At 32.3% G+C, this 12,694-nt stretch overlaps 1 long non-coding RNA gene across 1 annotated transcript; it reads left to right on the forward strand.

Moving 5' to 3' along the window:
- Window positions 1-1,329: 1,329 nt before the first annotated feature.
- LOC149496325 (uncharacterized) lies at window positions 1,330-5,655 on the forward strand. The gene is made up of 2 exons (XR_016320782.1): window positions 1,330-1,602; window positions 1,819-5,655. It is a non-coding gene; the product is annotated as an uncharacterized LOC149496325 (long non-coding RNA).
- The last annotated feature ends 7,039 nt before the right edge of the window (window positions 5,656-12,694 follow it).

The raw sequence follows: 12,694 nt of genomic DNA on the forward strand, positions 1-12,694 counted from the left end.
GCATAGGTGTGAGTCATTTCGCCAGAATCAAACATAGAAATTTCGACAAATTAACCTCTAGAATTACCATTTTGATAGATTTTTCCATTATAATTCACAAATAGAACATCAATCGAAAGGGCAGATAAAGAGAAGTGAAAAGGTAATTATATTGCACTGTGGAATAGCCGGAAAAACCGTAAATCAACAGGGAGGGTGTTGTTGTAATTGTAGTTGAAGCACTCTTCATGGTGCTTTTTGATTTCTCAAGAGTATATATGATTTTGTTGTAGTTCTATGCAGCGCATCAGTGTTTCACGGATTAAAGGAAAAAAAAGAAAAGAAGATCATGATAGTTAGCGAACGTTGATTAAATTTTTCATGTCAATTATATATTTCGGTCTCTCTCTATTTTTATGCTAAAATTAATTTTAATTTGTTTAGAATAAGAAATCCTATGCTGAATAGGAAAATAAGACTCAATATAAGTAAATTAATTATTTTTTTATTTTACAAACCCATTTATTTTTTAATTCATTAATAGATGTAGAGATCATTATTATTATTTTGAATTCCTTTTCTTATCTATATTTACACATTTTCTTTGTTTCAGTCTAAAAATTAAAATCAAAAAATTTTCAAAATAATAATAATAATTCAATATTAATAATTATTTTAGAAATATATATTCATTCCCCGGTTATTTTTTTTAAATTGTAATTTATTAATTTATAAATAAATTATATAAAATTTTAGTAAATTATTATATTTAAACCTCATTCAAATTCAAAATATCTATTTCAAATTTAGATTCTGTAATACCCCGAATTTTTATTTTCAAAACTTTTGAATTTTCATTAAATCAAAAATCCAGATTTATGATAATATGGGCTGTTAAGACCGAGTAATTCTAATTGAGCCCAAAGTTTTACGAATTGGGCCCAAGCCCAAAAACATATTATTTAGAATTTTCGTTTGGGTAATACTTAAAATTTCGATAAAAAAAAAAAATGGAACACTAATTGTTAATCGATTAAAAATGTGTCTATATATATATGTAACTACTATATAAATTAATCAGCCTAAAATTAAATATCTTTGTTATTAATATTTTATGAATAAATTGAGAAAATATTACGGAACTGAACAAAATAATCAAATAAATTGAACCGGACCCAAAAATCAAATTAATTTTTCAAAAACCAGATGAAAAATCCATAAATCAATTGAAAAACCAAGCTAAAACCATGATTTAAACCAAACCAGACTTGAATCGACCCAAACCCCATCCACCAATTAGAAAATTCTAGAAAAAAAAAAGAAAAAAAAAAAAGAAAAAGAAAAGAAAGAAAAGAGAAACGAGAAGAGAGACTCAGTGGTCTCTCTCTCGCTCTCCTCTCTCAACAATCCCCCTCCCCTTTTCTTCTCGTTCTCCGACCACCGGCAGCCAAATCCGGCAAATAGATACTCTAAAAATATCTACTCGTCGCAAAGAGTTCTATTTAAACTTTGGTTTGCGCGATTTGAGCCCGGATTGAGAGAAATCTCAACCGAAACATTTAGCACCGTTGCAACAACTTCTCCAGCGATTTCCCATCGTTTCCGATGACTTGAGGCGTCGAGGTAGGTGTTGATCGACTCCTCTCTTCTTCCTCTTTCATTTGGTGGCCTCCTCGTCGACTGTAATAGCCGGCATCGGAAAACCCAAAATGGGTATCACCGAACCTTTCCGGTCAATTTCCGGCCAAATAGTTCACACCCACCTTGATTTGAATACATATTAGTGATCCTCTCATCGAAACGAATAAAATGATATATTGTTTGTTAATTTTGGTGAAGATTTGAATTTTCCGGCCACCGTGCACGGCGGCGGCGGCGTTCCTCCACCGGCCGGCGAGGCTCCGGCGAGGACTGCAAAGGCAGAATGTTCTCCTCTTCGCGCGGATCACGGAAATCAAATTCGATTTTCGATCGGTACACTCTAAAGCTTAATTTGCAATTTTTGAATAAATCCCGAGATAATTAATTAATGAATTTAATTAAGTAGTTAAATAAATTAAATTGGATATTGTTAAATATATTCCATGAATATTAATTATAACTATAAGAGCAGTATTGAAATATAAATTTCTAGCTAATAATATTGTAAGTAAAATTTAGAAATTTTATTAGTAAGTAAATAGTTATAGAATAATTAATTATAATGAGAATTTAATTTGATTAAGAATATGCCCGATGAATAGACTGTGAATTGAATGAAAGAATGAATGATGGTTATGGCGGACGAAATGAGTTAATGTGAATTGCCCGATGGATGGGCTATGTGTTGACATGTGGATTATATAAAATTTGGCTAGTCCAGTTTATAAAGGAAATGCTATCGAATTTTCAGTAAAGCACTTAATAAAGACTTAAATTAATCATATTCTTAATAAGTAGTGACGATTAAAATTTTAGGTATTAAGAAATATTATACAATATTATAATTATCATTAAACAATATTCCTCACCGAATAATTAGAGATTTTATCTAAAGGTTATAAATTAGAATAGTTATTTATATAAATGAGAGAACTCAGATATATATGCATATATATAACAAGTGAATTAAATGACCGGTAACCAAAATAAATAAATGAATGTGAAATATAAGTGTTTGAATTAAAATTCTTATTTAGAATTTTCTTGTTTATTTTAAAGGTTTATAGAAACGACCCGAAAATTTAATTTCGTAGAATTTTCATTTAAAAACTAAAATTTTTTATTTCAACCAATGAAATTATACCAGCTAGTATTTTATTATTGCTAAACTGGACCCGTAAACCAATTCGATTTTTCGAATACCAAGCGAAAAACTCGAAAATCTGCAAATCGAGCCAAAAATTGAATCAGACCAAACCGGTTCGAATCGAACCGGAATGGTCTAGAAGCCCAAGATTTTTTCTTTCTTTTTTTCTTTTTCTTTTCCTTCTTCTTCCTTGCGCCAGCAACAGCGCGCGACCTTCCCCCCTCCTTCTCTTCCCGTTTCCGGCCACCAGAGCCGATCAAGCTCATCTCCTCGCCGACGCGTCACCACTGCAGCTGCTCAGGCCTCCCTTCCCCGCTCTCCTTCGTTCCTGGTGAGCGCAGCAGCCGCAGGAGGGCCGCGATCTCGCTCGACCGTGAATCGCGTCTCCAGCTCAAGTTTTCGACGATCCCAAGCCACGAGCCAGGTGCGGTCGACCTCCTGTCCTCCCCTATCTCTATTTTATAGCTTCAATCTTGAGTGATTTCGCCTGGATCGGAAAAATCCAAAGAGGAGCGGCTGGCCGAAGGTTTAGAGGCGATTTCCAACCAAATGGGGCACAATCAGTTCAAATTGGTCATATAATCGAGGTCCTGGCATAATTTCGAGCATTTTGGTGTGTCAATCGCAAATTTCTGGGCAAGATCGACTTTCCGGCCACCGTGCACGGCTGCCGGCGGCGGCAGTCCGGTGACCGGCCGGCGACTCTCCGGCGAGACCCTGAAAGGCAGAATTCTCATCTCTTCGTGCTGATCGTGGAATCCTCGCCCAAATTTCAATTGGTACGCTCTAAGGCTCCGTTCCTAATTCTTGGTATAAATTCCAAATTTATAATATTATGCTGTGAATTAGTTGAAGAATTTTTAGGAGAATGTGAACCTAGGATATAATTATTAGAGTTGTGATTATATTAGATTATGAGTGTGTAATTAAAATCACTATCTGCCTTAGTTAAATACAATTAATTTTGAAACTTTAGAATTTAAGTCCTTTAAGATAATAGTTGGTAATCAAATGTGAAACATAAATTGGAAATAGTTTATTAGATATTTAGATAACAATTAGCCTAAAACTAGTTGATTATGCATAAGAAAAGTAAAATGAGTGCTTAGTCGGTTAAGAGCGATTAGGTGTCTAATTCTACTAAGCTTATGATTTAATAAATATTCTTATATGGTTTGTGAATATGTATTAGTTGTTATTAGAAGCCGAAAGACGTGTATTATATCTAGATGATTTATAAGATTGATTAGTTAATGTGTAAAATATAATTTTGGTATCGAAAAACTCCGAATTTAGTTGATGATTATTCAATACATAAGCTATAGTTTTATATGATTGTTAAGGATTTATATTAAATTGTTTAACTAGTAATGAGTGGAGGTTAAGCAAATAGCTATTTTTCACTTATTTGTTTATTTACTTACTTAATGTTATATAATAAGTTGAAGTTTGACATTGACGATTAAATATTGATGTGATTATTTTGGACGGAGGAAGGGAAATTAATTTGTTTGATTGCCCGAAGGATGGGCTGTGTATGTAATGGTTGATGGATATAATATTGCTGATATTTAAGCAGGTAGATAATCTCATTTTTAGGGGAGATGCTGCCGAAATTTCGATAGAACTCAGATTATTTTTAATTAACAATATAATTAAGAAGATTATTTAAATAAATTCTATAATTTGATACATAATAAATAAAGTACTCTAATTATTTATATATTATCATTATTATTCATTTAAGTATTCCAATATTTATTTAATTATTTTCATTGTTATTGTTTATCATTATTATTATTTATTTTATTATTATTGTTTATTGTTAACACTATTTACTTAGTTGCAATTGATCTTGGATGTCTACTTGAGCATTGCATTACGATGTTTAATTGATTAATATGCTTGCATTTAATTGCAATACTTGATTAATTGTGTTGTGATATTGCTGTGCTTTGTTTGTGTGGAATTGGGATGAAGTGGGTCACCATGGGTTTGTGAGGACGGTCGATAAAGCATGGATCCTGATTATGATGAATTATGAAACTGGACCGTCGGCCGGGTAAATGGGAGATCGGCGCCCCCGTGTGCACCTACTGTTACCGTTACTGTTAACCACAGGTTGGCTTCTTTATTTGGGCGCACCGGATAATCTAGGTTTGATCGCAGCCCGCAAGGTGGCCTCCTGTTGTGAGCGCCTGATGATCTAGATTTGATGGAGACGACCGGGTTGCCTCCTGTTGGTATGGAAAGGAAAAGAGAGAATGGAAAAACAATGAGAGGGCTGGTCAAGTGAGGATTAGACCGGTCGGCCAGTATGGGGGATCGGCTCCCTGGTGCACACGTTATGAGAGGATGGGCCATGTGGGAGGACGGCTCATCGGGGGTTTCGGTGACGCCACAGACCAATTTCCACGTGATGTGATTATATGAAGATGTTAATAATTGTGAGTGCTGGTGATATGCCATTTGTGTGACTGGCTGTGTGAGCATATAACTAGTCGGATGACTAGATTGATATATTTATACATTTGTGTGAATGCGTGTGTTGTGCAATAAATATTACTCCTTAGAAAACTCACATCTCTTTTGTTTAAATCTTTCAGGAAGTAGCATTTTCTAAATTCCAGCTATAGCTCTGCTCTTTCGCTGTTTAAAAGAAATTCTCTAATTTTAGTTTTGATCAATTAAATAGATAAATGTCCGAAGACTTATATGTATACATCCGTCAGTGAACTCCGCAGTTATAGAATTTGTATACTTTTAAGTTGTGTATTATTATAGATGAAATAATTCTGTGAGCCTGTATTATAAATATAGTGTATTGTAAGCAGGGAAATTTGTAAATGTTTAAAATGTTATAAATTTGGGCTGAATGTTTAAAATTAGATTGAGATAGCAAATTTGTAGTGTTTCAGGCTTACTACGGGCCTCGGGGGCTTTAAGCTTACCTGGGCCCTAGTGCCGGTCCGGCCCATGGAATCGGGTCGTGACAAGTAGTATATAAAATAGTTGTTAGCAGATAAAATTGCGTTTATTAAAATGTTAATCCATCTAATATGTAGCGTTTCCAATTTTTGAATAAATTTTTTTGACAATTATGTCCTTAATTAACTTATATTATCCTTAATTAATTTATATTAACATTAATTTAAAGTCTTTTGCTATGGTACTGCAAGTCTGCAATTAAGTTAAAATATTACATTATTTTAAACAAAAATTTAATGAATTAATAGGGAAATACGTAAGGAAATTGTATTATCATTTTAGAAATGATAATGATTTTAACTTATATAATTGGAGTGTATCTAAAAATCAAACCGGATTGGTCAGTTCGACCAAAAACCGAACTGTTGTGTGGTCTGGATTGTATAGAAAAATCAATTATTCAAAAATCAGCCTGAACAGGTAAAAATTGGATGAAAATCGGCTAAAAATCAATGAACTTGACCGTTTAAAAATCAGTTCGATTCAATTTCTGGATTTTTCCAAAAAATGTGATTTTTTTTTTTAATTTGGGCTCTTAAAATTGGACCCACTGATTTTTTAATTTTTGAACCTTTTTAGTTCTAAACCCAAATTCTTAATATGTTAATTAAAAGAAAAATAATTTATGGTAATTAATTAATTTTTTTTAGTTTTAAATTTATTCATATTTTATTTTTTTTATCAAATTATGTACTAAATTTTATTCTTTTTGTAAAACCAAATTTGAAAATATTTTTTATTTGAGTTCAATTTTTTTTTTTTACATATTTTTTTAATTTTATTTAATAAATATATTTAAAAATATTATGCATAAAAATCCGGTTGAACCATATTGAACCCAGTTGAACCCTCCGGTTCAGTGAATCCTACGTTTACCGGTTAACTGACCGGCCTAATTCTCAGAACACTGCTATAAATTGATATTCTTTTTTATTTTTATAATGAGTTCGCTATTATAGTCATAAGTTAAAATTCTAAATCAATATTTAAATGTCTCTTTTTGTCATTTTAAATTCAACGGCTAATCAAATAAATATTTTTCCAAACACTTTTACTCTAAGCAGTTATATAAATAACTAACAGCTAATATTTAACGGCTATCAGCTATTAAAACAGCTAACAATTCGTAAAACCGCTAACAACTACTAAAATAACTAGTATTGCCGAATATACCCTTAGATGGTAGATTTTTTCTCGACCAAAATCATGGCGACATCGTTAATTGCTAAGAGCAAGGAAGTTTATGAATCTTTTTCGTATTAGATATTACAAATTGATTGTTTCTAGGTTTTCTCTAATTCTTAAAGCGGTAAAAAAATCTTTACCACAAGATTTGTGGGAGCGATCTACAATCAATTATTCATAAATATTTTTTTCTTAACCAAAATGCTATCATTTTAAGTATTTCTCTAGAGAAAATGCTAAGAAGATGAAATTTTGAACACCCAACACAATTACAATTTAATCATTTATTTTTTAATTTTAATTAATTTGAATCCAAAGTATTGAACAGGCAATTGAATATACAAATTTATATTTCACCACGGTGGAGATTGTTGGTTAGATGGCTTAGAATCCCACATTGGAAATTTAGGAAGGGAACAGGAAGTCGTTTGCCTCTAAAAGGAGTCTACCTTTAATCATTCCAATTTGTCTTCCGATACCTAGTGGATTAGACAAGTTTCTCTCCACTCTCGATTTGTATATTTTTTTTCTCTAATCCATTAGGTATTGAAAGAAAAGTTGGAATGATTAAAACTTAGGAGATAGGCTTTTTTTTATAGCCTAAATTTCCAATGTGGGATTCTAAGCCACCTAACCAACAATATCGGCACTTGGTTGTGTCGCGTTGGAGATGCTAATAGGAAAACCAGTCTGGGAGTTTCGTTATAGTCGTGATATCCTCCTAGTGATTGGTTATACTAATCGAGTGCCTGCGGTACCTAAGCATTTATCGGTGAAGGCAAAGAATTTCTTGGGTTGATGTTTGGATAGAAGAGCTGATCAGAGATTGTCTGCTGATTTGACATTGGCAGATTTATGGTTTGTAATTTGCTTCTCTTTGTAAAGCTATACTAAACACTATAATGAAAGCTTGCAATTTTGTTTCTTTTTAATGATTTTGTTTTGTTTCATGCAAAAAGTCATTTTATACTTAGTTTTATTGGATCATTTTGATGTTGTTTTTTCTCCACAAGTATATATATATATATATATATATATATGTACTTTTGTATGTGCATTAAATATCTCATCTCTGTACTTGAAACACCAACAACTACATTCTGCATAAAACCAGTTAGTTCAGAGCCTGAAAGGCAGCGAGTGATTTTATGCTTAGAAGCTGTAGCTCAGAGAAGAGCCTCTGAGGTAATTCTTTTATTATCACTTGGAAGCCTAGTTAGAAAGAAAATGCACTTCATATTCTTCAAGTGGAACACATAAAAAGGCAATTTGGGTTAAGAAATGAAGAAGATTTAATTTGTTGATAGCATCTCTTTTGAGGTAGCTTTTATGACTGCAAAATGGTAAAAAATGCAGCAAAATTGTGAAATTGTAGCATTTGAATTGATGGGCCTAGCTAGCTCACCCCACGAAATAGAATTCACAATGGAAGCCAACAAATAATAATGCAGTCCTCTACTGAGTACTTCAACAAATAGAATTAACCTGCTGCTGAACCTCTCTAAGCACTTCCATTGCTTCAGCAACTTTGGCTTTGAGGGCTTATGGAGACTCCAGCAATTGCAAAACCTCAGTCTGGTTCATCTCTAGTAACCTTAAATGTACTGGATGAGTCGGTTTGAGTTAGAAAAGATAACTTTCATCTTCCTTGTTATTCTAAACTCACCTCCTGTGCTACACCATTTCTGTCAAGACTAGGTGTTCATAAGGAGAACTTGTCTCCACCTGAATATCTATCAGAGGCATAAAAATTCAATTAAAATAAAATTACAACAATTTGGGTTAGAAAATTTCTGCAAGTGTTTCAAGCATTGATTGTCATGGAAGATTTTGCTTTTATAACACTTTTTTCACAAACACTCTCAACAGATTGCCTTGCTCTGTGTGGAGACAGACTATGTAGAAGAAACAGTTGCTAATTCCAGAGTTCCTCCCAGAATATACAAAAATGCACAAGTAATAAAATCAGTCAGCAATCAAATGCTTTCAAGAAATGGATGTAGGGAGAATTATCCTTTTCAAAAGCAAAACACGACTGTTTGGTAAGTGAGAAAGAGAGGGAAAGTGAGGGAAAATAGAGGGGAAGTGTTGACCACCAACTCATCGTGTATTGGCTGGTTAATTTTTCAAAAAAATTAAAATGAATTTAAAATTAAAAGGTAAAATAAATAGACTGTGAGTGAGAGTCTATTTATTAAGTAATTGCAATTTGTAACCATTTTTGCAAGGACGTTAGCTTGTTCATTGACGAGGACTGGGCTTCAGCTAACACTATTCTTCACAAATTGCGGCCTGCGACTTAGCCCACAGACAGATCAAGGTCATTGATGTATGTTTGACCTGTAATATTCCCGTGCAATGCAGGGTTAAAGAAAATTTTTAAAAAATTAAAAGAAAATAATATAATGTATATACATAGATTCTCGAATGAAATGTTTTATATTATGCTATTAAAATATATAAATGAATCATGATTTTTTAACGATGAGAATGAAAATTAGTAAATAAATATTAATGAAAATAGCAAAATTTATAAAGATAAAATAAATAAATAAATAAATAAAAGGAGAATTAATTAATTTGATTTATTTTATAATTAATAAAAAAATAACTCTCAACCATTAAAATCTACAAATTAAGTACTGATAAACTACATCATATTTAATACAATTTGAAGAGAAAACAAAGATGGTGAAAAATACTTTCTCGTATATTGTTGACAGTCAGTAGGCCCAGCCCAAATAGTTAGAGGGGCAAAAAATAATTTTACTCAATTATGGGAGTAAAATTAAAATTTTTTTTTTTTTTTTTTTCATTTTGGGGTCCACGGCCCACTTGGCCCTCGCCTGCCTCCGCCCCTGACAGTTCACAGTATTTGTATATACAAGCTATTACAAATAAAGTGAAACTTGATAGGATGCCCTTCTTTCCTTAATGCATGATTTATGAGTGGAAGCTTGGTTGCTGAAGCTGCAGTTGGTTATCCAATATTCAGGAGGTATAGAAGTTCTCAGTGAAACTGAATTATTTTTTGATATAGATATGGTTATTGGACCTCTAGCTATACTGTCAAATTTAAAGACCCCATTGTATTATTCTTAGGATCTTTTCCACAACAATCTTCTATGAGACCTCTTCTCCATAGGATCTCATTTGGTTGACAATTGCTTTTTTTTTTTTTTTTTTTTTTATCAAAAATTCTTGTACTGATTTTTAATTCTTCATTCATGGATTTCGAAACTCATGATTAAATGAGGTTATGGACAAGAAAATGATGATGTGGATTAATCTCATATGATATTATGGTGCATAAGGATTTGGCTAGGTTGTGGAAGATCGATATAGGATTTGCTGATGAGTTGAGGATTTTTCCTTTAAAAAGGTTTCCCCTTTAGGATATGAAGGCAACAAGCAAGAGAGAGGATGGAGAAGCGAGAATGAAGAGCTTAAAACAAGGAGAGAATCCAGCTTTAATCTTACCCACCCTATTCATATGGCTTTAATTTTTGGCCAAATGTATAATTTGCTTTCTGTACTTTACGTAAAAAATCTTATGATCCCTATAGTTTGAGAATAATCTATTATAAACTTGTAGTTTTCTATTTCGTATTTATTAGATAACTTGCTAAAATTATCATTGTGAGTGAGTTGTTTGATCAAAAAGGCTCATGGCAATAATTATTACGAATTAATTTTTCCATGTGATCAAAAAATATCCTCTAACTTTTTTTCCAATAAAATAACTTGTTTGACATAAAAAAAAATAAAAAAACGAAAAATATAAATTGCATAAAAAATTGACAACTCCTACATCAACGGATGATGAAGAAATCTGAAAAGGAAAAAAAAAATAAAATGAATAAAATGGGAAGATTAGAATTTCAAATTTCAATGGAGAGAAGATATTTAGATACATACACTGTGTTGTATAGTTGAAGGAGGAAAGCTTTGATCTTCAAAAATCAAAATTATAATAAATTTCATTGTTGATAATTGGCACCAGAGATAGTTTAGTTTGTACTGGAACAATGTTGTCAGCAGTGATGATACAGTGGTCACGATGAAAATCCATTTGAAGAAACATATCTATATCAGGAAACATTGTCAATCCCCAATAGTTTCAAATGAACGTTTAGAGGATTCGATAACAGCCACGAAACATTGCCCATTCATCTCGGTGGTGGTGGTATTCGACCGCAGAGGTGAAAAAAAAAACATAGAAAGAGAAAAACACAAAAAATAAAATAAAAAATAAAAAACAACACAAAACTCAAAACCCACATAAAGAAAGAGATGTTTTGATAGAAAGAAAAAGTTATTAAGTGTTAGAGAATAACAAAATATATATATATAAAAAAAAAAAAAAAACTTTATAGGTTTCTTGTCCAAACTAAAAAGCAAAATTTCCTAGGTTTTATTTACTTTTTTTTTTTTTTTAAAAAAAGATAAAGATAAGATAGAAGAATAGAAAAATTGTCAGGTTGGACGTTTAAAGGGACTCACTCTATTTCTTAATGCATGCTTCTTCGTCTTCCTATAGGCGGTATGTAATAACTAGAAAATAGAACTCTACAAGGTCATAATGAGTTATTTGTAAACTATAGGCGGTCACAGGGTCTTTTACGTAAAGTATAAGAGGCAAATTATGCATTTGACCTTTAATTTTATTTTTTTCCTCACTCGGGCATGTCATGTCATGTGTCTGGTATATGTTTGTATGGAAAGTGACTAAAGTCCCTTTAGTGTTACATAAATAGAAGTTTGAATAATTTTGAATGACAAATTAAAATTTAGGTACTATAAAGTGATCCTCCTAAATTGAAGGACCACAATCCAAAAAAGCTCATGAATGCATTGATATCTTTTAGAAAAGAAAAAAAAAAAAAAAAATTCAAACATTATACTATTGGCTTCTGCCATTATAAACCAGTGGCTACTTTCATAGCCAAATGGGACTCTTGGCTAGCCTGCATTGGGCCTTTTTTGAAGTGAATTGGACAAGCACTTGGTTGAAGCTCTGTATAGAATCTTTATTATATGTAGAATATTTTTTATCAGCAATGAGAGTTATTATTTTATTAATATAGTCCAGGAAAAATTTAATATGTCCAAAACTCGAGAATTAATAGGCTTTCCTGTGCACCTAAACCTATTCCAAATATACTAAATGAAAGAACCTGATCAAAACATCTCAGGTAAATGCAATATACCAAAGGGAAGTGATTCTTGGCTCATAATAAATTTGGATCATGACTAGGGATGTAAATGAGCAGAGTCGAATTCAAACCTATCAGACTCGAAGCTCAACTCAATAAAATTTAACTCGGCTTGAGCTCGAACTCGACTTAAAACTCAATGAGCTTGAATATTTTAGTCTCGAGCTCAACTTTAAATTCAAGTTCAAAAGACCATAATAAAAGGGATGCAATTCCCGGGGACTGCTTAGCACCAGACTATATAGACTACTTAGGAGATGGCCTTAGAAAGAGGTCTTTCCTATTACCTTGGTATGATAGGTTAATCATCACAGATATCCATTAAAAGAGGGCTTATCTTCAGTTCTATCACTAGATTGTCCTTTAGCATGGGATTTATACTCTATTAAAATAGAAGATTGAGTCTTGAACGCGAAAGTCAAGCGCCTATTTCCTATTTTATTTGTAGAAAGATTAGCTCTTCATGGCACGAGATAAGGGACTGCCTATTTGCTTTGCTCTATCCGTGAGGAAACGTCTTCGGAAACAAAAAGTGAAA

Source organism: Jatropha curcas, chromosome 5 (assembly GCF_041381405.1).
Source record: "Jatropha curcas cultivar XTBG-Jc1 chromosome 5, XTBG_Jcur_1.0, whole genome shotgun sequence".
Classification (NCBI taxonomy): Eukaryota; Viridiplantae; Streptophyta; class Magnoliopsida; order Malpighiales; family Euphorbiaceae; genus Jatropha; species Jatropha curcas.